The sequence below is a fragment of the Ambystoma mexicanum genome, chromosome 8, assembly GCF_040938575.1.
Source record: "Ambystoma mexicanum isolate Mex_15411 chromosome 8, UKY_AmexF1_1, whole genome shotgun sequence".
Lineage (NCBI taxonomy): Eukaryota > Metazoa > Chordata > Amphibia > Caudata > Ambystomatidae > Ambystoma > Ambystoma mexicanum.
This window is the reverse complement of record NC_090929.1, coordinates 256,163,159-256,188,657: the sequence shown is the minus strand read 5'-3', so window position 1 is coordinate 256,188,657 and position 25,499 is coordinate 256,163,159.

The window sequence follows — 25,499 nt, the reverse complement described above, 5'->3', positions numbered from 1 at the left end:
GTAGCACCGGGATATTAGGCGGTGGAACAGTGTTACGAGTTCAGCGGCAACCCGCCAATAGTACTGGAGGCTTTAAGCCAAACTCATATTGCAGTCCTGGCTCTTGGCTGGCCCAGTTACGCCTTGCCTGGTGTCGTCCGCTGAAGTCTATAACATGGTTGGCCCATTATGGTTTCTGCCCAGTCCCACGCTTCTGCCAGTCAATTGAAGAAGCACACCTCCTGGGAGCCACAGACATGCATCGTGGCTGGGTATATCATTGCATGCTTAACTCCTTTCTCACGTAACTTCCTCTTTTCTGCATGAAAGGATTGGCTGGCTTTTTGGACTGCTTTGGTAAAATCCAGGTAGGCAGCCCCTGCCACACAATTGTGTATCAGGGACACCTTCGTCCTTGCCATTTGGAGGATAGCATCCCTCTCTTCATAGTTAAACAGTTTGACAATCACTTGTCTGGGAGTGTCTCCCTGCTCTAGGTCCCTCTCTAGATCCCTATTTTCCCATTCAATTGAGAAACGCGAGAGTTCCCGTGGCCCCATCCAACCCTGCATTAGCTGCTCAAGAAAAAACTCCATGGAGGGACCCACCGCTTTCTACGCCCCCCTCCATCCAACTTTTGAGTATTGCTGTTCTTTTTAGCAGTGGCTGCCTGTCTCTTTGAAGTGGTGGTAATGCATCTTCAACCACCCAGGTGCATTCCTCCACTTCCCGGACCCTCGTAGAAATCTTTTGGATGTCTTGCCTCAAGAGCCCCACAACTATGGCCATTGTCTCAATTCTCTGCCCCAGCTTCACCGTCATGTCCTGAATCACCTTCAGGATTACTTGAGTCGCCTTTGTGCTCCCTCCATGCTGTCTGCCCCATCCCTGGTGTTCTCCAACATCAGGCATCTTGCCATGCACCACATTGTATTGGCATCCATTCTTGTCTGACCTCTTGGCTTTGTCTTTCTCTCTAGTCAATTCTGCAGCTCCTGTTTGTTACTGTCTCTCTGTCCCGCCGCTCTGCGACTATGTCCCCCGGCGTGCCCGTGGCACTCACCCAGCCTCTACCTTCCCCCTTCAGGTGATCACAGTCCCCTGCTTCATGGGGTCATTTCCAAGTGGGGCAGTCTTTGGGAAGGGGAAGAGGGTTGACTGTTCTTTGGTCAGGCCCATCTGCATGGAGGCCTTTGTGAGTGGGACTGAGTTAGGCTAGAGCTAGGGGCCGAGGCTCTGCAGCCACACTGCCGACTCTCACTTCCAACCAGTGTTCCTCTTGTGGATCTGCTTGCCTGGGGTTGCTAGTGTTTCTCTGCAGAGGGGACCTGGCATAGCAGTTTGGGCTGGGCTGCTACCATTGGTGAAAGTACCTGACTGATCTGCAAATGGCTGGACCCCTTTTGCAATGGTGCAGATGGGTTAAAAAACGGTGGTGTGGAAGGCCGCCCACAGCTATGCCAGTGGTTCAGATTGATTCAAAGCCTTTCTCCCATCACTTTTGTGGTCATAGTTGGTCTCACATTTTTGGAGAGAGTATGCCCAGACATGGGTCCCTTGCACACTGAGCCATAGGGAACCATGCTGCACCTCACTGAGGAGTCTCAACAAAGCTGAAACGTCTGGGGATGCTTGTGTTTCCTTGCAGAGGGGACCTGGCCTAGCAGTCTGGGTTGGGCTGCTACCATTAGTGGCGGTATCTGCCAGATTTGCACATGGCTGGATCCCTTTTGCAATGGTGCAGACAGGCTAAACAACAGTAGTGTGGAAGGTTGCAAAGTGCAATGCCAGTGGTCCAGATTCATTCAAAACCTTTCACCCATCTCTTTTGTGGTTATAGTTTGTCTCACTATTTGAGAGAGGATATGACCAGACGTCGGTCCCTTGCTCGCTGCGCCACAGGGAACCAAGCTGCACCTCAGTGAGGAGGCTCAACAAGGCCGAAACATATCTGGGGATGATTGTGTTTTGTTTCCTTGCAGAGGGTACCTGGCCTTGCAGTTTGGGCTGGGCTTCTACCATTTGAAGCAGTATCTGACAGATTTTCATATAGCTGGGCCCCTTTTGCAATGGCGCAGATGGGCTAAATAACGGTAGTGTGGAAGATTGCACAGTGCAACTATAGTGGTTCAGATTCATTCAAAACCTTCCACCCATCACTTTTGTGGTTATATTATCTGCTTGCCTGCTTCCTTGTCTTGGGGTGCAGGTGCTATGTGCCCAGACCTCCACTATGTGGCTGCCCTGAGCCTGGTGTTCATTTGCCCCATTTCTGCCAGTGTAATAGATGTCCCACCTGTTGTCCAAGGATGTTGATGCCTGCCACCCAGGGCCCAGAGCGAGATCTGGGGGCACAATTAAGGGAGTGGTAATATGGACCCCAGGCTACTATGTAAGGCACTCTCTTGGCCCTCTGGGGCCACCACCTCTCCCGTCTCTGCTTCCGTCAAAGGTGAGTGTAGGGCTTGTCTGGGTCTGGGGCCTGCACTCCAATATCTGCTCTGCTACTTTTTACTACTTGCTGGTGCTCCTCCTGAGGCCCTGCATGATGATTGCTCCACCACAGTTTGCAATTGTTAAGTTCCCCAGCTTCCAATGTGCACCTGCTCTGGGTGGTGATCAAGTGCCTTCCTTATGCCATTGCTGCGGGTGGTCCCAGTGGTCTTCACTACTATTAGTGCCCACAGGCCAGGGTCTTCAGTGAGGTCCACGGGCGCAGTAGAGGCAGTAACTGCCCAGACCCTTCCACTGGAGAAAGGCGTTTCTTATGTACTGGACTGTCTGTGGGGCACCATGTGACACTGTTGTGGACTGCAGCACTCCCTTTCACTCATGCATGCAAGTTGGTAATTGTAGATGGTGCCCAAGAGGGCTGGCCACCTTCTCCTGTCTACTCTGCAGCCTTCCCGGGGTGCAGTATTGATTTGCCTCAGGACGCTGTGGGGCCAACTCAGATCCACTCTATGCTGCTTAGGGAGAGCCCCCATACGCCACGTCTCCTCCTCACCTTGCTCTGGCGCCATTGGCCCACCGGGCCTCGTCACTGATCCTCCACCTCTATCTTGCGTCCGCCATGTTCTGTGCTTTCCCACATGGCCTGGGCTGCCAGTGAACTCAGGATATCTCCTGTTTCTCACCATCCCAACAGTTGCTTGCTGCACCCAGTCATGCCACAGTCTTTCGGACACCTCTCACAGTAATTTCTGTGTTCAGAGCGCAGTTAATGTACTAATTGAGCAGCTTCCTCAGTGGTTTCAGGGCAGAGCGATGAGCAGACCTTCTGTTCCATGCAATGCACCACAACACCCCCACCCCTAATGGCCAGTTAATATTACTTTAGCAGTGCCTGTCGAATGCCTTTTACATGCCTACACAAAAGACAAAAGTGTTGGCATTGCCAATGCTTGTGTCTTTCTTTAAATCAACTATATTGTCACCACATTGAATTCCAACAGCTTTCTTGAAGTCTAAATAGATAATGGAGCCCATGAATTTACACCCACTGACAAGTTCACCAGCAAGTCCACAGAGCCACTGAATGCCAAAATTACTTGACAGTGCATTGGCATTACAGAAAGATATTTAATCAAGGTGTCCAATCCCTTGCATTGAAACATGCGTGGATCTTGACTTCTTAGCCTTCCACATATTTGATGGGAAAGCAATAGATGTATGGGTGCTGTAAAACGGCTCACCACCCACTGTCCCACACCTCCCTGGTCAGGCCCATTACAGACCCCAAACAAGTGGCCCTTTGCTCATTGGAGCATCAACCCCTACATCGTTTTTCCTCACCTTTCCTTGATATCCAGAGATGCAAAGGAGGCAGAGAGAGGGAAATTGCTCTGAGATCCTCCAAACATCACTTTTCCTGCACTAGTTCCTGTAGACCGGATGGAAAATAGACAATTACCATTGTGTTACCATAGACATTGATGAGATTCACAGGAGGTAATGTTTTCTCATTAAGTTTGTGGTGGTTGGAGGAAAGCCATGAAGGCGTATTGTCGGAACTTGATTGCCAATAACAGATCCTTACTTCAACTCCTTGTCGAGAGAAACTGCTTGGTAAAACCTCAATTTTTCCAAGCCCATAATTCGTAACAGGCTTACATGAAATCTATGTTCACCATTCCGAGCCACATTGATATTATTGGGGTAAAAAATAGAAAGTGCACCATGATTCTTATTCCTGCATAGACTAGTGTTCAACAATAATAAAAAAAATAAACTAGCATGGCAAAAGGGAATCACCATGAAGCACATCCTATTCCTAAGTACTGATTACCCTGTTAGTACTCTCACCAAAGCACTGGCTCCCTTCATATCACCACAGCCTATGAAATGTATAGTCCAGCACCCCTTTTTCCTACTTCCCTGTAAAAACTATGACACTGAAAAAACCCACAAAATCTATATTCTTTCAATGATAGATCTGCTAGCACACATGATTGTACATGACCTATTGGAGGACCACAACATTGACTGCTTGGGTGTTACTGAAGCTTGCTTCACTGACAACTACAACATCTTGGTTCCACACCTCCACCTGCTACCAGCAGGAACAAAATCCATGTCAATGCTGGTGTTGCCCTGATCTCCTATGCGTCAATCCACATCATTTGGGTCCCTATATCTTCGTTTAAAAACATGGCTTAGATTATATGAACTTCACAAAGGAATGTTCTGAATAGGTTGCAAATTCTCAAGCTATCTACAATAAGTTCTTCTGTGTGGGGGGGCTTCAGCACATACAACCAAAAAAGTGATGGGTGGAAGATTTAGAATAACGGGAACCACTGGCACTCCTCTGGGCAAGCTTCCACACCAGTGTGTTTTAGCCCGTCTGCACCATTGCCAAAGGGTTTCAGCCATATGCAAATCACTCAGGTACTGCCACGAATGGTAGTCGCCCAGCCTGCACTGTTAGGCCAGGTCCCCTCTGCACGGAAACACAAGCAACCGGAGGCAGCTTGGTTCCCTATCATGCAGAAAGCAAGGGACTCACATATGGGCATACCCTCTACTTTGATTTTATTTATTTTTTTCTATTTATGTTTGGTTCCACACTATTCAACACATAATTAAAAGGAACACATAATTAGAAAAACAAAAATATAAAAAGAAAAAAAAATCCATAATCAAGATTCTTAACATTGGATAAAACCTAAACATTTCCAAATGCTGCTACAAATGCCGCGTCTCCTTTCCTGCAGCATGAATGTTGGTCTCTTAATAATTAGGGAAAAATACAAATTGCTCACTTGTTTTTCCCTATTAAGGTAAGTACCCTCTAATAAGCATCTCATTAGTGCCACCATTTAAAACAGGAAGCCATTGAAACCAGTGAAGCTCTTACACAACTCACCAATGATCAAGCAATGACATTACAGTTTTTTAGAACGAGTGCTACCGCTGATGTTAAGGCTATGACCAGAGATTAAACTGTCCCTAAAATATTCTGCAGTGATCCCCTCCTCACGTGTCACAAATCTCCTAAAAAGGGCCAAATACACATTCCATGTTCCCTCAAATTCCATCAAAAGATGTCTTAGTGATTGGATTGAAGGAGTATCACAGTTCTTACATAACTTTATGGCTTTATCTCCTTGATTCCACTTAGCTAATACTTCCCCGCAAAGTGCTAGGTTTAATCTTATCCTCAGGAAATTGTTTCTCACTGATTTATCTGGAAATTTCACTAGATAGTGTGAAAGACAGCAACGTTTTTTTTTTTTTTTGCCGAAAGGAAGGGATTGATTGGAGATGATTGCCTCACTTTTTCAATTGTTCCAATCCAATCAAATGTTTCCAACTCTCGCTTGACCTTCAACGGATTTATCACTAGGATCTCTAGATTTAGTTGAACCCTTATCAAGGACACTTTCACTCTCTTCTCAAATTCGGCCAATATAGTTGACCTGGAGTGTTCTAGATGGATTTTAATATCCCTGTACAATGTGGCACTTTGTCCAGTGATAATCTCCTGATCGAGTGATATCATATTCCAATTTGCCATGCAGGCAAGAGATTTCAAACCTAGCTCAAATCGCTGGCTCCAGCTTGGAGTACTTACCGGGAGGCCTAAAGACTTCTTCCATAACCGTCCCTCCAGGGTACTCCAATTTATTGGCCATATCCGCGGCTTAGCCTCCAGGCCATATAAAATCACAGGTACCGCCTTTGCCAAATAGAATTTTACTAGTGGTACAATAGAGAATCTGAAAAATTTGGAGTTTAACTTCAACATCTGAGATGTGATTTGTGAGACTTTCATGGCTATGTCTTATTCAACTTTGTGGAATGCGGGGAGATGTAGATTTTATAGGCCAAATACTTTAGTTCCTCTACTGTTGGGATAGTTTGACCCTCCAAGAACCAATTTGAGTAGTGGATTTTATTCTGTGGGTGTCTGAAGACTATGATTCCCGACTTGAGGGGGTTCATGGATAATTCATTCAGCCTGGCATATTCACCCAGTTTGAACAAGAGTCACTGCAGTCCTATAGCTGTTCTCTCGAACAACACAATATTGTCTGCATAGGTCAGCCAATTATTTTTTTCACCATTTAACTCTGGGCTGGTCAATGCAAACGATTCCGTAAAGACTCCCATATCTGCCAAAAACAGATTAAAAAAGAGGGGGACCCCAGACATCCCTGCCTGACATCCCTCTCCGCCTTGGTTAGCTCTGATAGGTGCCCCTGGTTGTCCAAAAGCACTCTCAAAGGTGTGTCTCTATGTATTTCAACCAGCATTGACAGAAGTGTTTCAGGAATCGCCAAACCCCTCAATTTACTACAAAGCAATGCCCTGTCAATCTGGTCAAAAGCCTTAGATAAATCAACCCAGGCACCATATAGGGCTGTTTCTCCCTTCTCCATGGTGTATTCACTCACCAGGCTTAAGACCAGGCAATTTAGGACTGTAGAGAGGCCTTGTCTAAAGCCTGTCTGGTAACGAGATAGGATCATTTGCTTCTCTACCCAGGTCAACAGTTCATTCATTTGAAGCTTCATAAATACCTTGCTTTCTATATCCAGGAGGCCGATCGGATGATAATTCACAGGCATTTTACGATCATCCCCCTTGAAAAAAGGTATAACCAGTGCGATCTTCCATGAGGTTGGAAACAGTCTCCTTGTGAGGATCTCTGCAAAGAGTTGGTACAATAAGCTCGACCATAACCTCAAGTCATTTTTAAGAGCTTGATAAGTGAGGCCATTTGGCCCAGCAGCCCTGGATGTAGATGATTTGAGGATGATATATCCAATATCCTCCTCATTAAATGTAAGGTGCCAAGGACCACTTGTAACAGGGCTAAATTGGGTCCCTTTGGGGTTCCCAAAGATTCCTAACAAGTATTCCAACCACCCAGATTCTGGTACTAGGTTGCCTAGAGTACTGTTTGTTTGAGGTTCTAACTGTCCAACCACTGACCAGAAATTTCTGGTGTTCCCTTCATTTAGGAGTTGCAGAATATGTTCCCCATCTTTTGTAGCTGTGATACTCTATGGTTTCCTGACCAATGCTTATAGTTGGCTCTTTCTCTCTTAACTTCCAGTTTGTAGGTTTCGAGATCTAAACCCGCTGACTTTAAACCTCGCAGACACTTTCCAAATTCCCTTTTTTTTGCTGCATTACCCCGTCAAATCTATGTAGATGTTTTTGTTTGTTTCCTGCCTCCGAGTTGCTAGAGGCTAAGGTAGACGAGATGAATTTTACAAATTTGGGTGGCTGACATTGAGTTTCCCAGACACTCTTCAGAATCTTCCTTAGCTGGTTATTGAAATGTGTCCCCTCGTATCTATATTTGACAAGCCTAATTGCAATGATCACTGCCCCGTCACACTTTATGGCCAAAATATAGGGATGTGCAAAGAGGCTTTGGGAAACAAATACATTGTCCAAAACAGATGAAGATTTATCTCAATGCCAAGTTGCAACTGGGCCAAGGCCCCCCTCAGAACAACCGTTCAGCATCTTCAAGTCCCAGGAGTTCAAGAAGTCCATCCAAGTCCGCACATTTTCTGTGATTTATTTAGTCAGTGACCTAACTCTTCCCCCCCATAACTGCACACATTCCGTGTTCAAATCCCCAGCAAGAACTGTATTGGTGCCTCCAGTGCCTAGTTTAATCATTTCTAGCAAAGAAGCCTATAATGATAGGAAGATCAAAAGTTCAGAGCAGGTGGGGTTCCAGTAAATATTATTGATCACCCAATCGGAACCTGGTGAGTCACATTTTAAATGTACTCTACAACCCTGTATTCCGAGGGGGTTCTTGAACATCGGGATAAAAGTTTTTATTGCCTGATTTTGAAAAGCCATCAAGAGACCACCTGATGGTCTCCCTTTTGGTTTTTGCAATGCAGGTAGGTAATTAATTGTAAATCCCTCAATCTCAATGGGGTTTACCAGCCAGGTTTCCTGAAATAAAATTATGTCACTCAAATCAAAGAAATGGTCCTGCATACCCGTGGATTTAAAAGTACTGGAGCCCCGCGTGTTCCAACTTACTAGATGCAAACCCTTTCTTCTAAAGCTGCTGGGTTCCTTCTCGCAGTTTCTTGAGTACTTGGGAGAGAATTTCTGGCAGAAGGGTTAAGGCACTTTCCTGGAGGGTGACCCCATTAGTTTCCCTTCTTTCTGCATTATGGGATGCTTCTCGGCCCTCCTCTCCCCTTTGGCGATTGTCCTTTATGGGCCCTTTGCTCAAAAAATGACCTTGAACTACATCTGACGGGGCGTTAGCAAAGACCTTTAGACCCTGTTGGGTCTACTGAGGGATTTATGTTGTTTGGTATTTGTTAAGACTCTTAACCTGACCCTAGGGATAGCGAAGTCCAGTATTTCTTCTGCGTTGGTCGTTTCTGATGGTGGTTTGTTGATCTGTGCAGGGTTGCTTTTGTCCTCTTGCACTAAATTTGATTTAATCACAGTTGATTTCCCCGTCCCATTCCACGTACCTAACATAGAAGAAAGGTTTCCTTGGTCCACTGCCGGCCCAATGGCAGAGATTGTGCTTGAGGACGCAGCTGATAATGCAGGAGATACTTTTATACTGGATTTAAAAAATATTGGTGCCAATTTTATGTTAACCCCTTCGTGTAGGCTTTGCATGATATTATTGAAGGAACTCTGCTTTGATGTTAGGGGCTTCTTCTGCAGGAATATTGGTGCCCATTTTTTATTTCCTGATGTGATGTCTGACTGTTTTGTGCAGGATGGCTTGTTATGTAGTCTGTTGTCCTTTACTCCAGTTTTTGATGGCTGACTAGACCCCATAGGCCACTCTAGAGCCTTTGCTGGGATCACCTTCGGATCTGTTTGAAGACCTATACTCACACTTGTAATCTCGACTTGCTCTTGTATTGTTCCTTGAGGAATGTTGTGTGATTTTTTAAGACATTTCCCAGACTTCCGCGATTTGTTGCCAGTTGAAGGCGATTTTGGTATCTTTATTGGGCTAGTTATATTTGAAATGTCTTTGTGTTCCGCATCTCGAAGATAATTACAAGGAAGCTACGCAGTCTTCTTTGAAAAGAGATTTGCTCCAGTATTAGAGGCACTTGTACTTTTCTCGTTGTTTGATTTTTTAAAGTCTTTATTTGGTCATAGTTGGGGTGTTCTTGATCTTTTTTTACCCATTTTTCTTCATCCACTGTAATTCTGACAATTAGCAGGTGTCCAAGTTAGTTTGATCGCCACCAGTGTTTTAACACTTCCACAATTATTGGTGTGGTACTTTCCACATTTGTCACAATCTCCTCGTCTACCACATTGGTCATTCTTCTGAATTCCTCCAAAGTGGATTCCGAGAGTGGAGTGTCATCGAATAATGAATTCAAGACATTGTCCCGCTCCCCTGCCTCTTCCTGCAGTATTAATTTCGCTTTCAAGATCTGTATTATTTCATGTAACAGATTATGGGTGTCTTCTTCTGCCTTTTTCTTAAGGTCTAATGAGCCTTGTATTGACCCGATGTCCAGGTCCTGTTTGGCCAATTCAAGGCTCACCTCTTTCATGGTGGGGCATAACAATCGAGTTTACGGCAGACCCTAAACCCACCATTGTGGATTCGTATTTGGCAAGCTCATTGGTGAGTTCGAGAAGTATCCCTGCTTGGGACTGTACTTGCGTTTTGAGGAGCTCAAAAACTGAAACTAGGGAATTCAGCACAAAGTTCAGGGCCATCAAGGTCCCTTCTTCAAGATCTTTGTTATCCGTTGTTGTTCCCATTGTTGCAGGTGTTTTGCTTTCACTTTTTGCCTGTGTTTTCCCTTTGATAGTTGATGTACAGTCCTGTGAATTAGACAGGTCTCCAACTCCAGCGATCGATACGTCGGAGATGTTCACTGCCCTCAAAAGAGGGAGATGATCCTCTATTCCAACCAATGGCGTTTGTAGGACCTGGGGAGGTGCCCAAATTATATCTGCTTCGCCCTCCACATCATTTAGGCTTTTGTTCCTTTTTGTTGCCAAAATGGTCCCTAATTTTGTTTTGAATCTTCATTGTTGTGACTGTATATTTTATTTCGCGTTTCCAACATTGTGTTAGAACAGATTGTGTTTGATTCCCTGCTTCCCAATCCCCTGACTGTGGAGCTTGGCATGTACTTGTGCCTGGGTTGTCCTGGTGATGTTAAATGGTGGGGAAAGTCTGTTTATTGTAGCTGCTGGGGTTCCCCACACTATCGGGGCCACCAGATAGAAGCTGTCCCTTTCAGGCACCTATGTGCTAGAAGACATTAATGTGCTACGAAGTTTCGTTTTCTTGTTTTCTTTATCCCTGGATTGAACACTGCCACATAATTCGTCCTCCCAATATACTTTTACACGCGTCAGACACCAAATCCTTCAGAGTGTGGAAGTGTGATGATTAGGTTTCTCCTTGTTTCGAGGTGCGCTTAACCCCTATTGCTGATTGCAACCGAAAATGTTCCACTTCGAGAATTATTTCCGTGTGTCTGTCTGATTGAGATAGATTTCAGTTTCAGAAACAAAACCCGCTTATAAGCCCCGTATAAAAATACAACATCAGTGTGTATTTTCTGCAACGGTGCAATGAATCACAAGTTAACTCGTAGCAGAATAGGAGCAAGCGTTTAAAGAGAAAATAGAATTCCCAGCCGCCGCTCCCCTGTCAGAAAGAGTTACTGAAATATGGTTTTAGAGTTGACATTAACACAGACTCGCATGCAAAAAAAAGAAAAGGTCACGTAATGACGTACGGGAGCGATAGATAACACGTTTGTTATAACTCAATTGCGGTTCTCGATCCGCTAATGTCAATCATGCCGTGGGTTTACAGTGACGTGTGCTTCAAAGCACAAATTCCAAAGTTCAAAGTTGCACACCCTCCGATTTTTATGGGCTCTTCAAGAGCTTGCTCCCCCTCCTCTTAGAGCTGTTTCTTTTCCTTTCAGAGGATTTTGTACCACCCAGTTGCCAGGCATCCCTAATGCAACGGCCGTGCAGAGATATTTAGATAGCAGGGCGTCCTCAAGGGGCAGGAACAGATGGACAAACTCTGAGGACCAGAGACCAAGAGACTCTGCTACCGACTCCTCGGCCGCTCCACAGCGAGAGAAGGTTTTTCAATAAGTTTACAGATAGAGGTAGAAAGCGGACTACCATAGGATACACAGAAAGTAACAGCAGACTACAGACCAAGAGACTCTGCTACCGACTCTGCATACCCTCTGTCACATAGGAAGACAAACTACAAACAAAAAGTGATGGGTGGAAGGTTTAGAACAAATCTGAACTACTTGCACTGCTCTGGGCAACCTTCCACACAGCTGTTTTTTAGCCATCTATGCCATTGCAAAAGGGGTATTGCAAATTAGTCAGGTACTGCCACCAAAGGTAGCAGCCAAGCTCGAACTGCTAGGGCAGGTCCCCTCTGAATGGAAACACATGCAATCCCAGACATATTTCGGCCAGAGATTAGGATTAATTTCAAACCTTACCAGTCATCACCGCTTTTATTTTGCACAAGTCGTCCCAAGTGGGAAGTCTGGATCTCGAGCCTGCTGGGCCTAGAGACCCAAAATGCTCTTCACTGATGATGCACAATGAGGCAGACACATGTCTGGGGATGCTTGTGGTCTCGTGAGGAAGGGATGTGACCTAGTGGTTCTGGCTGGAGTGCCCCTTTTGGGGTGGGACCAAGCCGTATTTGCATATAGTCTTTTCACTTCTGTAAGGGCTTGGCAGGTTGAAGAACAATGGTCTGGAGGGATGCCCAGAGCAATTCCAGAGGTTAAGATTAATTTCTAACCTTCCAGCCATCACCTCTTTTGTTTTGCGTAAGTCACCGCAAGTGGGACAGGTATGCCCAGACACGCGTCCCAAGCCTGCTGGGACTAGAGACCCAAGCTGCCCTCACTGATGATGCCCAATGAAGCATAAATATGCCTTGGGATGCTTGTGGTCTCGTGCAGAATTGATGTGACCTAGCGGTTTGAGCTCCACTGCTCCTTTTGGGGTGGATTAACACAATAGGGAACCTTTTATCCAAGTAAACAGGCTTTGCCCTGACAGTCAGGTTTTAACACAAAAAAAGGGATAACACATCTGAACAAAAGAAGTGCATTGCAACACCTTTCACACTCATCCAGAGGTTTAAGAAGGGGTAACCTACAAATCCACACACTTAAAGAGACACAAGGATAGAATGATTGTCTCACTAAGGCTGCCTATCAGTGTACTAATTTTAGGCTGCGCTGCTGTGCCGCTTATCTAAACGTGGAAAGAATAAGAACCAGACATAAGAAAGAATTCCTATTCTTCATGGTTGTATTCTCTTCCCCTATTCAACCACTCTCAACCTTCATACTTAGAAAAGATAGCAAATATGGCAAAGTCCTCCTGTCTATTTCTGGTACAACTCAATTTATTAACCTATAGACAAGGTGAACTTCTCCCCAGAATCTCTAACCTTTAAAATAGTGTTTATTATAACAACCCCCTTCTGTGTTGGAACAAAGACACTATGTCTGATCCATCTTCTGGCCATAGTGACTTGCTGGTCCGCAAGAAGATCAGAACAAAACTGTGCCATCGTGTTAGGATTATGGTGGCCCTGAGTGACATACATCTGCTTCTTCCACTGTTCAAACTAGGACTGCTGCATCCAAGGTTGAGGAAACTGCCACTAAGCCATGTTTAGTTCTGTGGCCCATTTGGACCATCTTTTTAAATTGACCTTGTGTGTTTCTTTTTAAATTCTGTCGGACAGTCCTCCTCACCTGTTCATTGGGACCGGCAATGCAAAAAGAAACATGCAAGGTCAATTAAAAAACATAGACCATACGGGCCACAGAACAAAACGCGACTCAGTGGCATTTTCCTCAACCTTGGACCCAGCAGTCCTCAGCACATTCTATACGTCTAGACATGTTGGTGGTAGTTCACACTGTAAACTATCCCACGCTGCTTCAAAGACTTGAAAGGACCATGGGAATTGCAGGTCTTGCACTAAAATATATTATATAATTCCTTCAAAACTAAGAAAATCACATGTAGAATATTGGTAATTTCTACCTAACTTCTCTTTCAGTAATTGAAGAGTTCACCAAGCCATTGACCTTGATCATTTCATATGTGCAAGTGTCTGGTGGCAGATTGATTTTTGCCTCTTTCCCCTTCCCTCTCAAAATGTACTCTGATAACATCCAGATTCCTTTAGAGGTTTTATTGTGGACACACACTTATCTTGACTTGTTTGTCGCTCATTCAAGGCTTGATGTTCGACAACCTACTTTTCCCAAACACATACACAACTCAGATGTTTCATTTGATCAGAAATCCATCCCTACCTTTCCTACAAATGGCTGCACAACATTAACCCCCCAATCCAGCCTCCATTTGTAAAACGTTTGGACTTTTAAGGGAATCTTTCTTTCACTAAACACATGTATGATCCATCAGGAAATTTCACATACACCTTCACATGCTCAAACACATCCCACAATTCTCCAACATGCCCAAAAAAATAAAAGTGAAAGAGGTATTATCTTGCACAGAAGTAATTATTGCATCAGCCTTCAGTGGAACATTTCCAAAAGCCTTATGCCCCAAGTACAACTCCTTCAAAATAAGGCAGCCAGGCTAATCTTACAATTGAAATCAAGGGATCACATCACACATGTGTTGAAAACCCTCTTATTGGCTCACCGTTGGTCCATGAATGACTTCAAACTATATGTTTCATACAGTGACCTTATTGGGCTATGGGTCTATATGCCTCATTCGGGATATATGAAACATACCACCCCTTATGAAATCGCAGATTAGCCAGCTCAATGAGACATATCACTGCTGCTCTCAACAGCTGATATTGTTAGATCTGTCAGCATCCTTTGACTCCATCCTCTTTGACCATTTTGGCCAGGTTGGGCCTATCGGGACAGGTGCCCTCTTGGTTTAAACCTTTTTTGGTTGATCAGGCTGAATATCTTTCTCTTTCTACTTTTTGTTCTGAACCTTCAACCCTGTATTGTGGGGTTTATCTGGGCTCCACCATGTCCCCCACCTTATTCAACATTTATATTCAACCTCTAGTTGAGCTCATCAGCTCCCCCGGTCTCCATTGCTACTCCTATGCTGAGGATACGCAAATCATCATGCAGCTGAATCTTTCTCAGTTTACCACTGCATCTCAGCTGCAGAGCTGCTTGGAGGCAGTGGGATGATGAATGTGTGACGACTGACTTAAGTTGAATGGGGACTAGATGGAGGTGCTGGTGATTGCCCCCCATCTCTGCTATTTCTTTGTGAACCCTGGCTTTTTGGCCTTCCTCTTGGGGTCCTCTACCTACTCCATTTTGGGTGGTGAAGAATTTAGACATTTAATTATCGGCCACATTGTCGATGGTAGCTCAGGTTGCTTCTGTCTGCTAAACTGGGAATTTCAAGCTCAGGGTGTTGCAAACGGTTTTGTTCTTTATACCTTCTCAGTTCCATGCCTGTGTTGTTGCTTCTTTTGTTTTAAGCATTGTAGATTACTGTAATTCTTTCTTCTTAGCTTAGCCTTTGTATTTGATATGTCGGCTGCAAACTCTACAGAATGCAGAGGCCAGAGTTTCAGTCCAAACTTCGTTTGCCACTTGCAGGATGACCATATTATTCAAGTTCCTCATTTTAGACTGTCTTCCTTTGGCGGTTACACATTTTCATTTGCGACAGCAAAGCTCTGGAACTCGCTCCTCTGTTATTCTTCACCACTGAGAATCATCTTTCATTTCAAAGATCTTTGAAGGCTTTCTTTTATAGCATATGTCCCTTTTTTTTTTTGGGGGGATACCTCCACTGCTTTGGCTTCAGCCCCAAGAAGCCCTTGGGCATATGCTGTGCTTAATCCATAACCTTAACATGATAAAAATGCGTTTGTTAGAAGAACCCTTGCAGATGTCAGAACTGCAGTGTAACCTGCCAATCCTGCCAGAAGTGAGGAGACAAGCCTAGGATTCAGGAAGCATCTCAAAACACACTTCTTCAAATTATCCTTAAATTTTTCGCCTACCCTCCTTATCCACTCCCTGTCCATGTGGTTTTTCACCAAACCATGTCGATCAGTAGAAAAAAGACTAACAAGGATCTGGCAGTTTTACTTAACAGCAAGAACACTGACACCCCTTCACTCCCTGTGGCTTCTGTTTTACCAAGAGCCAACTCCAGAACCAACTGTCAGATGACAAGCATGAATTTCCACTTTTGAGTACCCCCAACCAACGTACCTTTTCGGCGGCATACTTATGTGGGTGTTGCTGACTCCCCTACTCCCCTCTATTCCTGTGACTTCAGTTCCCAACCACTTATGTGGGTCGGAGCTGGAGCTGCAGGGTCCTTTTATTCCTCTTTTCTTTTTACTTTCTTATCCCCGCTATACCTCTAATGGAAGTGAGGGACTCCCCCGTAACCCCTGACACCCATTGCACTGAACATGGGGAGTAGGGACACCCCGGCAACCCCTGCTCTCCTTAGTCGGTGTAATGGGAGTCAGGATTTTTGTACGGCACAAAGGCACAGTAACAGTCATGTCACCATTATTTGGTCAACATTTTAATGTGATTCCGCTATAGCCAGAATCCCCAGTGCACAGTCTGCAGGAGGAAGCACAATCCCCAGTGCACAGCCTGCAAGAGGAGGCACAATCCCCAGTACACAGCATGCAGGAGGAGCCAGAATCCCTGCCACCCAGGCAGGTGACCATACATGCATCTGTTCATACCCCCTTCCCAATTTAACACCCTTCATGGCCCACCCAGCAGACAGGTTGCCTATGCTGTTCTTCCCCCACCCCCAATTCAACACCTCTCATGGCCCAACCAACAGCCAGGTTGCCTATGCTGTTCATAACCCCCCCCCATTTGAAATCCCTTCTGCCCCTGTGGTCAGACTCACCCAACAGCCATGTCTGATGTCCAGCGTGTCATGCCATGTAGCGGGGCAGCGTGGAGTTGCACAGCACCATGGCGCATGTGTCGAGCCAGGGAATCTTGCACAGCAATGCGTGATTATTTTGCGTGGATCGCACACCTTCTGGATATTCAGAGAATGGCACATCCTCCTGTTGAGGTACACTACCTCCACGGCATGCCGGACAACCAGCTCCACATGTGTCGAGCGCACCTATTACATTCTGCATGCCTGCAAGTGCATGGAATGCTATTTTGGTAGCATTAACCTCCTCTGCAGTCCGTGGTAAACTAATGTGGTCGCGTATGTGGGACAGGAGTGCAGCTAGCACCTGGGTGAGCACACGGGAGAATCAGGGTTGGGAGATTCCATGCAGCTGCCCCACTGTATGCTGATAAGTGCCTGTGGCAAGGAATTGTAGCACATACACTACCTTCAGCTAGGGAGGGAGTGTGGCTGTACGGATCTTGATTAGGCTCACCAGGTCATCATGTATGAGGTCCACTATTGCGGTAATTATGTCCCTGCCCAGTCGGTACAGGGTGTGGATCTGAGCTGGGTTTAGTGTGGGTTTGTTGGCTTCCTGCGGGGTACAACCTCCTACACAATTGGTATCTGCTGGCCCATTCTTGCCCTCCTTCTACTCCTGCACCTCTGCGGCATACTCTGGTTCACTGCCTCCTCATGCTGTGCATGTATGTCCTCCAGCTCCTGTGCTGCTGCTGCTAATGGTAGCGTTGTGGTTTTGGGAGGGGTGCGGTGTGTGGGTATGCTCCTTTTGTGCTGTGCCAGAATCCATTGCCTCCACCTGTGCTGATTGTGAGCACCTGTTGCAGGTTTCCACACACCAGATTCCTATTAACGGTTGCTCCGCAATGCCAGTGTTTACGGCATCATTTTGTCTGTTATTACCGGCCTGTCCATGCCGGTATTTGCATGTTCATGCACCTCTTAATGTGGACTTGATCGCGGCATGCTGGTGTCACTGGCATGGCTGCCACGTGTCACCGCCGATACCGGCAATGATGTGGCTGGCCACGGCGGGTCCCTGTCGATGCCGGTCACACCGGCATCGCAATTGGGAATACTCCAGTCTGGTGAAGGATGCCAGTACGGTGATACCGGCATTGATTTTACCACACTGGCAAACTTGTAATGAGGCCCACCGTCTATTCATTAATCCTCAGATGAAGATAGTGGTGTACCCTGACTCCCTTGGAAATCCCAAAGAAGAAAACAGCCAGCAAGGTCAACTTCAAAGGAGACGTCTTGGCTCATGGTCTAGTTGATGAGAGATGATAGGCTAATCGACCAATGTGGGCAGTGGTCTGATGTTGTTCACTGCACCTGGGTTTCATTCTGTTCACGTTCTGCTAGCGAGCAGAATGTCAAAGGTTGGGCGGGTATACCAACCAATCATGAGTGGCTATGTAGTTATATGCTATACAATGTTGCAATAGCCAGACCACTGTTATTAGGTTTATAATAAGTATCATACATATTTCGAGGCATGCCTACCAGATAAGGGACCGCCATTCATGTTATTAACACTTATACATACTATAGGTATGTATGTTCCCCTAACCAATCCCTCCCCTAGATAGGTTTTAATTTTTGCCACACAGGATGACGTCACAGCTGACGTTCATCCAAGTATAAATTCTTTGTATAAGAGAAAAATAACTGAGAGTTTGTGAGCTGCATTGTGTATGATCACTAGATTTCACTACTTAACTCATAGGCCCTTTATGCAAGGTAGCGCTACAGTGATGGATGGGGATGCAGATTTTACTCTGATGCCTATAATCATACCGCCTCAGGAAGTTGCCATATCTTTAGCTGTTTTATTAACAAGTATATAAAATACGGAGTACAACGGGCATCAACGGATGCCACAAAAGTATTCTCAATGTTTCACATGAAAAAACACATATTTATAACAGAAATTTGACATATGTAACAGCATACTACGTAGCAAAATAAGCAAAAACCTACAGGGGTTATGATAGGCTTAAGGGGAACATCTAGGCATACTTTCTATGGGTAACAGGAGTGTGATTGGGTCTCTAGGGTCAGGTGGACATCGTCTGTGTCATAAAATACACAATGTTTCAGTGGCTTTCAAACTGTAGGGCTCTTTGCTATGATGCCCTCTGTGATTGGTTGCCATTTTTGTACCCTCTGGAATATTCCAATCGCTAGCAGCATGCAAGCTGGTACCCCAGGTGCTGGAGGGTTGGACTTGACCATCTCTCCCCACCTAATTAGCCCAACATCCATCCTCACTCCTACTGTCTGCCATTCAAATTAGTCTTCGAACACAGCATTGCAAAGGATCACTGCGACTGAGACTCGAAGGGAGTGTGAGCATATTCTTATCTTCTGGTCTCAGTGTAGCTCGCCCAAAGTCAATTTACATCTGGACCATGTGACAGGAGAATGTGTTTTGTGTTCCTTCTTTTGATTGATTGATTGATTTATTTATTTATATCAATTAATAAAACCTGGCACTTCTATTGTTTTTCATTACACCTCAACAGGAGCTTGTCTCACTTCTCACGTTCATTTTATCTTCTCAAACAGATAACCAGTTTTTTGGCAACCCCAACCCTTGACACTGGGCCAGCCTTCCTCGAACCGTCTGTCACCATCAGCTTTTTTCTTCAACTGTGCCACAATTTGAGCCCTATTGTTCATGTGGTCCTAGTGTGAAAGTATATTTTGCATGAATACTGCCTGATAATAAACGATTGGCATAAGCACATTCGCATCACACTATGAATCGCATCGAATGCACATAAAACAGGCTGACTACACCGCCATTTTGAGTTATCTGCCAGTTTGATCACCTCTTGCTTTCTGTCCCATGTTTAGAATTGTGAAGCTGCTAAAGTGGATTGTTTGTCCTACACTGAGAAAGCTTGGAATTAAAAAAAAAGCTGTACTAATCAAAATTTAGATACCACCTATTCCAATAGTGCCTTCTCCGTTCAAACAGCAAAGTAGAATGATGAATAGTTGAACGTGCTCTTCTTGAAGAAATCTTTGTTTTCAGTCCTTGAAACTAAGCTGACTTTAAACTCAAGAGCAAATGATAGACAAATATATGCGAGCAAAATAAGGAATGTTACCTTTGTGTCTTAAAGGAAAACAACAAACTATTCAAAGATGTTGAAGCATGGCTTAGTTATGTGGATAGGCCATGAACCTTAGGTAAATGTATTACACGAAGAGGGGCTTGACGATGTGTCCAGGATTGTGGAAGACTTGTATAAATACTTGTGTTTTTGAAATGTCCAGCACTCTCTCATCTCACGGTGTCTGCTTGCACACATTGTGAGAGTGTTGAGAACCAGATAGCTGCCTGTTAATAAATGCACATTATACTTTGACCTTGTGACTGGCGTATTCCTATTATGTGGTATTAAGCCTCGATATTCTTTAATCTTTCACTAGTTTGCTAAAATGCATTCTTGGAACATCCGGATTCTATACACACTTATATATATATTGGTAGCACCGCCTGCAGTCTATTCCCTATGTATAGCCAGCCTTATGATTGCTTAGTCTACTTGTGTTTAAGCATCTGTACAATTATAAAAAGGCTTGCATTTTCTTCAGTGCTCTGCACACGTGCAATCTTCATTTTACTCATGAAATGCTGATCTATTATTTACTTCGCCTTTAGATTCTATAAGGTCTATATATTCTCTTCTTCAGCATCTCTTCTGGGAGTGTCATTTCTACTTCATGTGACGTCACCAGTCTTCTGTCATGATGCCCGCTCCCGGGGAGCCGGTTCAAGCCCCGCGCCCACGAAAGCGGACATCCAGTCCCCAAGGAAGGACCCAGCAACCCCCTATAGGGGCCCTTTGGACAGTGTCCTGGCGCCTATGGCGCCAGGCTTATAAAAGACATCAGTCCTGATGCCATAGGCGCCAGGCTCATTATGGGAGTGCTTGGGTGCACTTACCTGATGCAGACCATGCTGCAGGATCCCGGCCTCCTTGAGGCCTGAAAGGAACTACTTTACCTGTGGGACTAATTTACCATCCAGGCGTGGTCGGGGAGGGATACATACCTGATTGGAGGAAGGATACATACCTGGAACTTCTTCCAAGGCTATTTAAACCCCACCCGAACAGCCACACGTGCTTCGCGTTTTTCTGCATCTAGCAGCTGGACGCTCACCGTGTCTGCTCCTGCATCCTGACTTCTGCCACGCCTGCCAGCATCCTGGATCACCTGCAAAGGAAGAGAAGAAGAGAACAGAAGAAGGAAAAGTCCTTACCTGCTAAAACCGCATCCCGGAGACATCTCGCCGACAATCCTGAAAAGGAAGACTTTTATTTAAAAGCTCATCGCGTTGATCGCTGCAGTGCCGCATTCCACTCACCTTTTCAGGGCACCTCCATGTTCAGCAGCGATCATCCGGATTCGCAGTCATGCCCCAGCGCCTAGGGAGAAAAAGACCAGAACAACAGGTGAGAGAGAGAAGGGAATAAGGAAAGCTAAATCTCCATGTTAAGACTTACCAGTTGATTTATTCCCTCTTCATTTCGGGTCCACACGGCATCCTGGCATTTCCGGACCCCGGCCCCTAAGGGGAAAAAAAGACATCAGCGTTAATGAGCGAATGAAAAGACATTACCAAAAAACGCTCATTAAAGACTTACCTGATTTCTACAAGGATTTCACCTCTCATCTCGGGTCAGTGCCTGATCCCTGGCATTCCGTACCCCGGCCCCTATGGGGAAAAAGACACTAGCATTAGTACATTAATGCATGGACACAAGGGGAAGCTCTTATCAAAAAACTTACCTGGAAGCCAAGCAAGTTTGCTTCTCACCAATCTGAAAATCCAGTGAAGTAACTGGATACCAACGCGCCCCTGCATCAGAAGCAGGATGGAGAGCTCGTCCTTCCAGACCCTAAGGTGAGACGCTACGAGGAATCACAGAATGGTTACGAGGAGGGTGAGAGGGGAAAGTGAGAGGCTGATTGCATTACCCTGCAGACAGTTAATCCCCTATTTTCGCCTACAGAAGGATACTTCTGCGAGCCAGACAAGCCAGATTTGGGGGCCCGGTCCAGTCCGTCTTCCGAACCCTGCGCATCACCTTAGAAGAGGTCACAGCAACACGAACCAGGCCAGCGCCTCGGTGGGAGTCAGGTGAGCGTTACATCTTCTCATTCGTTCTTCTTCACACTTCTTCTGGGACTTCCTTCAGAAGACTGTCGTTTCTCTGGGGGTACAACATATATGGGTTAGTGAGCATAGTTAGTATTAGTCTCTTTTGTTATTTGAAGTTTATTTTTTGAAGTTGGTGGCTGCCAGTCATAAAACCTGGGGCCTTGGCAACACAGAGATTCCCCTCCCCACATTCCTGTCATGCACAGACTAAAACATTTGCCTGCCCAGAACTGCCTTCAGAGACAGCAGGTCTAGGGGGACTTGGCTTTCAACACACTTTGGGACACATTTTCTTGCAGTTGTCAACAGTTGGGATGCACAAACCAGGCTGACAATGGGGGGAGTCCTTTGTGAAGTTTGTGAAGTTTGCCCAGCGGTCGACCATTTGTCCTTGGCTGAAAGGAACTCACACATTGGAATTTCTAACATCAGCCTTTATTCTTTGACATCAGTGTGTTTTACTGATAAGAGTTAACTTTGATTTTGCCCTGAAATTGCAGGGCTGTTTCTTTTCAGTCGTTCATAAAATACACTTTCAATTATTTGCAATTTGTTTTTCTGCTGAAAAGTGGGTCTGAATTGTCATAGTGCACCACCTTTTGATGGTTTAGAGTTTCAGTGAAAATGTTGCATCTATTTCTCAGCCAGTTATGTGATGTGTTTTTCCAATCTGCCCTTGGATTTTTGTTTTAACTTTCTCTGGATTGCCACTGCAGAATGACCCTCACATAGTCTTCTTCTGGCCTATAGGAACTTTTTCATGTAAACAAAGTGGACTGTTCTTTTCAAATGTTTGCTGGTATTTTACATGTGAAGCATAATATACATAACTTTTTGTCAATACACACGCCATGTCTTTTCCATTCTTCCTATTCTTGGCAGGGGAACATTTTTCTCATGTCTTTGCTTTAACTTGAAAACACACATGCAAAGCCTTTTCAGTGTCAGTGTTTAAAAATCATGTTTTTCACGTTATAGGGACCTTTGAATTCATTCTGCCTTTGTGAATTAAAATGCATGCATTTTTTTGGTAATGACAAGTAGGCATGATTCAAATGGCCCTCCGCCTCTGTTGGTTTGGGGCATTTGATTACACCCCACAAGATAGAATACCAAATACCACAGGGGATATGCTGATGGAGATATCCTCACTGAGGAGGCCCAACAAGGACAACAAACCTGTCTGGGGTTACTGATGATACTCTTGTTCAGAGGAAAATTGCCTATCATTTTGGTGCTGTACTGCCCTTGTGGGTGGGACAAAGACTGATATGCAAATTGATATTTCTTCTTGTGAAGGGTACAGTGAGCTAAAGCATGATTGTAGACTCTCCGGAGTGGAAGAAATACCATAGAACATGGTAGTTTACCCATGTATGTTCTCATTAGAGGGGCTCCCGCACTCCTTTTCAAATTATGTAAAGTGTTGGGTTTCACCCTAAGTAACCAAGGGTAATCCAGATGTGGACCCCTTGCTCATTGTGCCTTAGAGATGCTCAGCTTCACCTCACTGAGGAGTCCCAACAAGGCCGAAACATCTGTCTTGGGTTGCTGATGGTACTCTTGTTCAGAGGAGAATTGCCATGCATTTTGGTGTTGGACTGCTCTTGTCCGTGGGACAAACACTGTTAGCTAATGTATATTTCTTCTCTGTGAAGAGTACAGTGAGCTAAAATGTGGTTTTAGACCCTCCTGAGTGGAAGGAATTCTATACAACACGGTATTTGACCCATGTTTGTTCTCAGTAGAGGGGCTCCCACACTCATTTTCAAAGATGGTACTGCTCCTCCACCTGCTGCTGCTGCCAGAGGTGTTGTTGTTTGAGGTGGCAGCAGCAGCAGCGTTGGCCTAACAGGTGCAGCCTATGGGTATGGTGGGGGCTATTCTATTCTGGTGATATGGTGGTGGAGCTGTGGTGCAGGTTCACACCAAGGTAAATTATGCTTTTTCAGAGCAGTATAAGTTTTGTGCTGCTGCTCTTGTGGCAAATGCTGTCTATAGTTTTAGTACCACAACACCCAAATATCTGCATCACAGCAGAGTGGCTGGATCTACATTTTGCTTCTCCTGTCACAACTGTTTTCCCAGTAACAGAATGGAGGGGGACCCATGGTATACGGGGCTGCAAGTCTGCAAGGCTAATGCAGGAAGACTTGCAGGAAAGGACCTGCCTTGAGTTCCTTGCCAGATTCATAAGCTAATGAATTGATCATGTAGCCAATCCTGTTTAGGGGTAGAATCAGGTAGAGGGAATTCTGCAGAAAATGTTAATACAAGTGTATTCTATACTCTGAGTGCATCTCCATGTGCTCACTGCCTTACAAACCTTCCTCAACGAGGTGACAAATTGTCAAAATGTAACTTTGCCATGGCAGTCAGGGGTATGTCCTTTTTCCTGCCGTCATATTCCAGGAATATGTGTGCCTGTGATGAGAGCATTTCTTGTAATGTATGGCGAAAGCAGTGCAGGCACAGCTCCACACTCCTGCAGGCGCTGCCTGCTCCCTTACCTGTCAGTATGCCTTAGGGCTAGATCGGAGGCTTCTTGTAAAATATATTTATTCTTGAATGTAAGTTTTAGCAAAACGTGTCCATGTTTCAATGGATTGCATCCTCCTTCAGATTCCTATCTATAAAAATATACCCTGTGGTAGCTGTTGGAGAATTGCTCATCCTCTATGTGCATCAAGTACAGTAATGGTCTGAGCCACTAATGTACCTAATCAATTACTTCCTTGGCAAGTCATGATAGGCTGCTGATGATTGGAACAGCACCAATGCAGCCCATACAGCATTGATCTAAAGTTACCCTCCAGGGTCACAGAATCTATCATGTAAAAGCACACATTGATGCTGAGCTATTACCATGCCCCTGTGACTAGGCTCTTCAATGGATTGCATTCTCAAAGATTCCTCATCTTGATAGCTGTCTGCTGCGCACCATCTTTTTGACAAGGGGTGTAGTGATGCTCTGCCATCAACGACTACCTTGTATACAGCCGTGCCATTCCTCAACAACAGATACAATGCAAGGCACCATATAAAAGGATGCCCGCGTCCTGCTTCCAAGGTCCTTGGAGCAAGATATCGAAAGGGCCTACTCTTGTAACATCGAGAGCGATGTCGCCACAAGAAGTCCAAAAAACATTTTCACTCCTGCAGCAAATCTCATCACTCATTGTCGCCCAAAAACCGCATACGTGATTTTGATTCATCAGACGAAAGGAGTAAGTCATACCCAGAGAAGGGTTTGTGGAGGAGTGGGATGAAAAGACCTCGTCTGATACAGCTTTGGTGCTGGTGTTGGATACAGCTCCAACCATTCATGGCCCGTCTCGCACTAAGGCACCCAAGGCAGGTCAAATGCCCTCTAGAGATTCTCCATTGGAGAAACCTCCCACACCGATAGTCGGCAGCCCCCTCGGGCCAAGAAGCCGCTCGGCTTGCCGATGACCTGCTATATTGAAGTTTTGTATCCGAAACACTGGGAGTCATTTCGAGGTTGGAGTTAAGGGAAAAATGATGCCGGTAAAGGATTACTGGCATCGCTTATCGCTCCGGTCCATTATGACCTGCCAAACCGCTATCAGCGGCACCGTTATTTACGGTGCCTCTAATAGGGGCATTGGTGCTGGCACGCGACCCTACATGCCGGTAATCGCGGCATGGCGTAAACAGCAGCTGAACACAAGTCAGACGGACATGCAAATAACGGCCTACTGAAGGCCGAAAAGTACCTTACCGGCATGGAGGAAATAAGAGCATCGCAAACCACCCGTAAACGGCCATGTGCAGTGTTCCCAACTGCCACAAGTGCACACAATCATCACAGGTGGAGGCAATGTAGACTGGGCCAGCACAAAAGGAGCACACCCCAACCCTACCCACACCCAGTCAC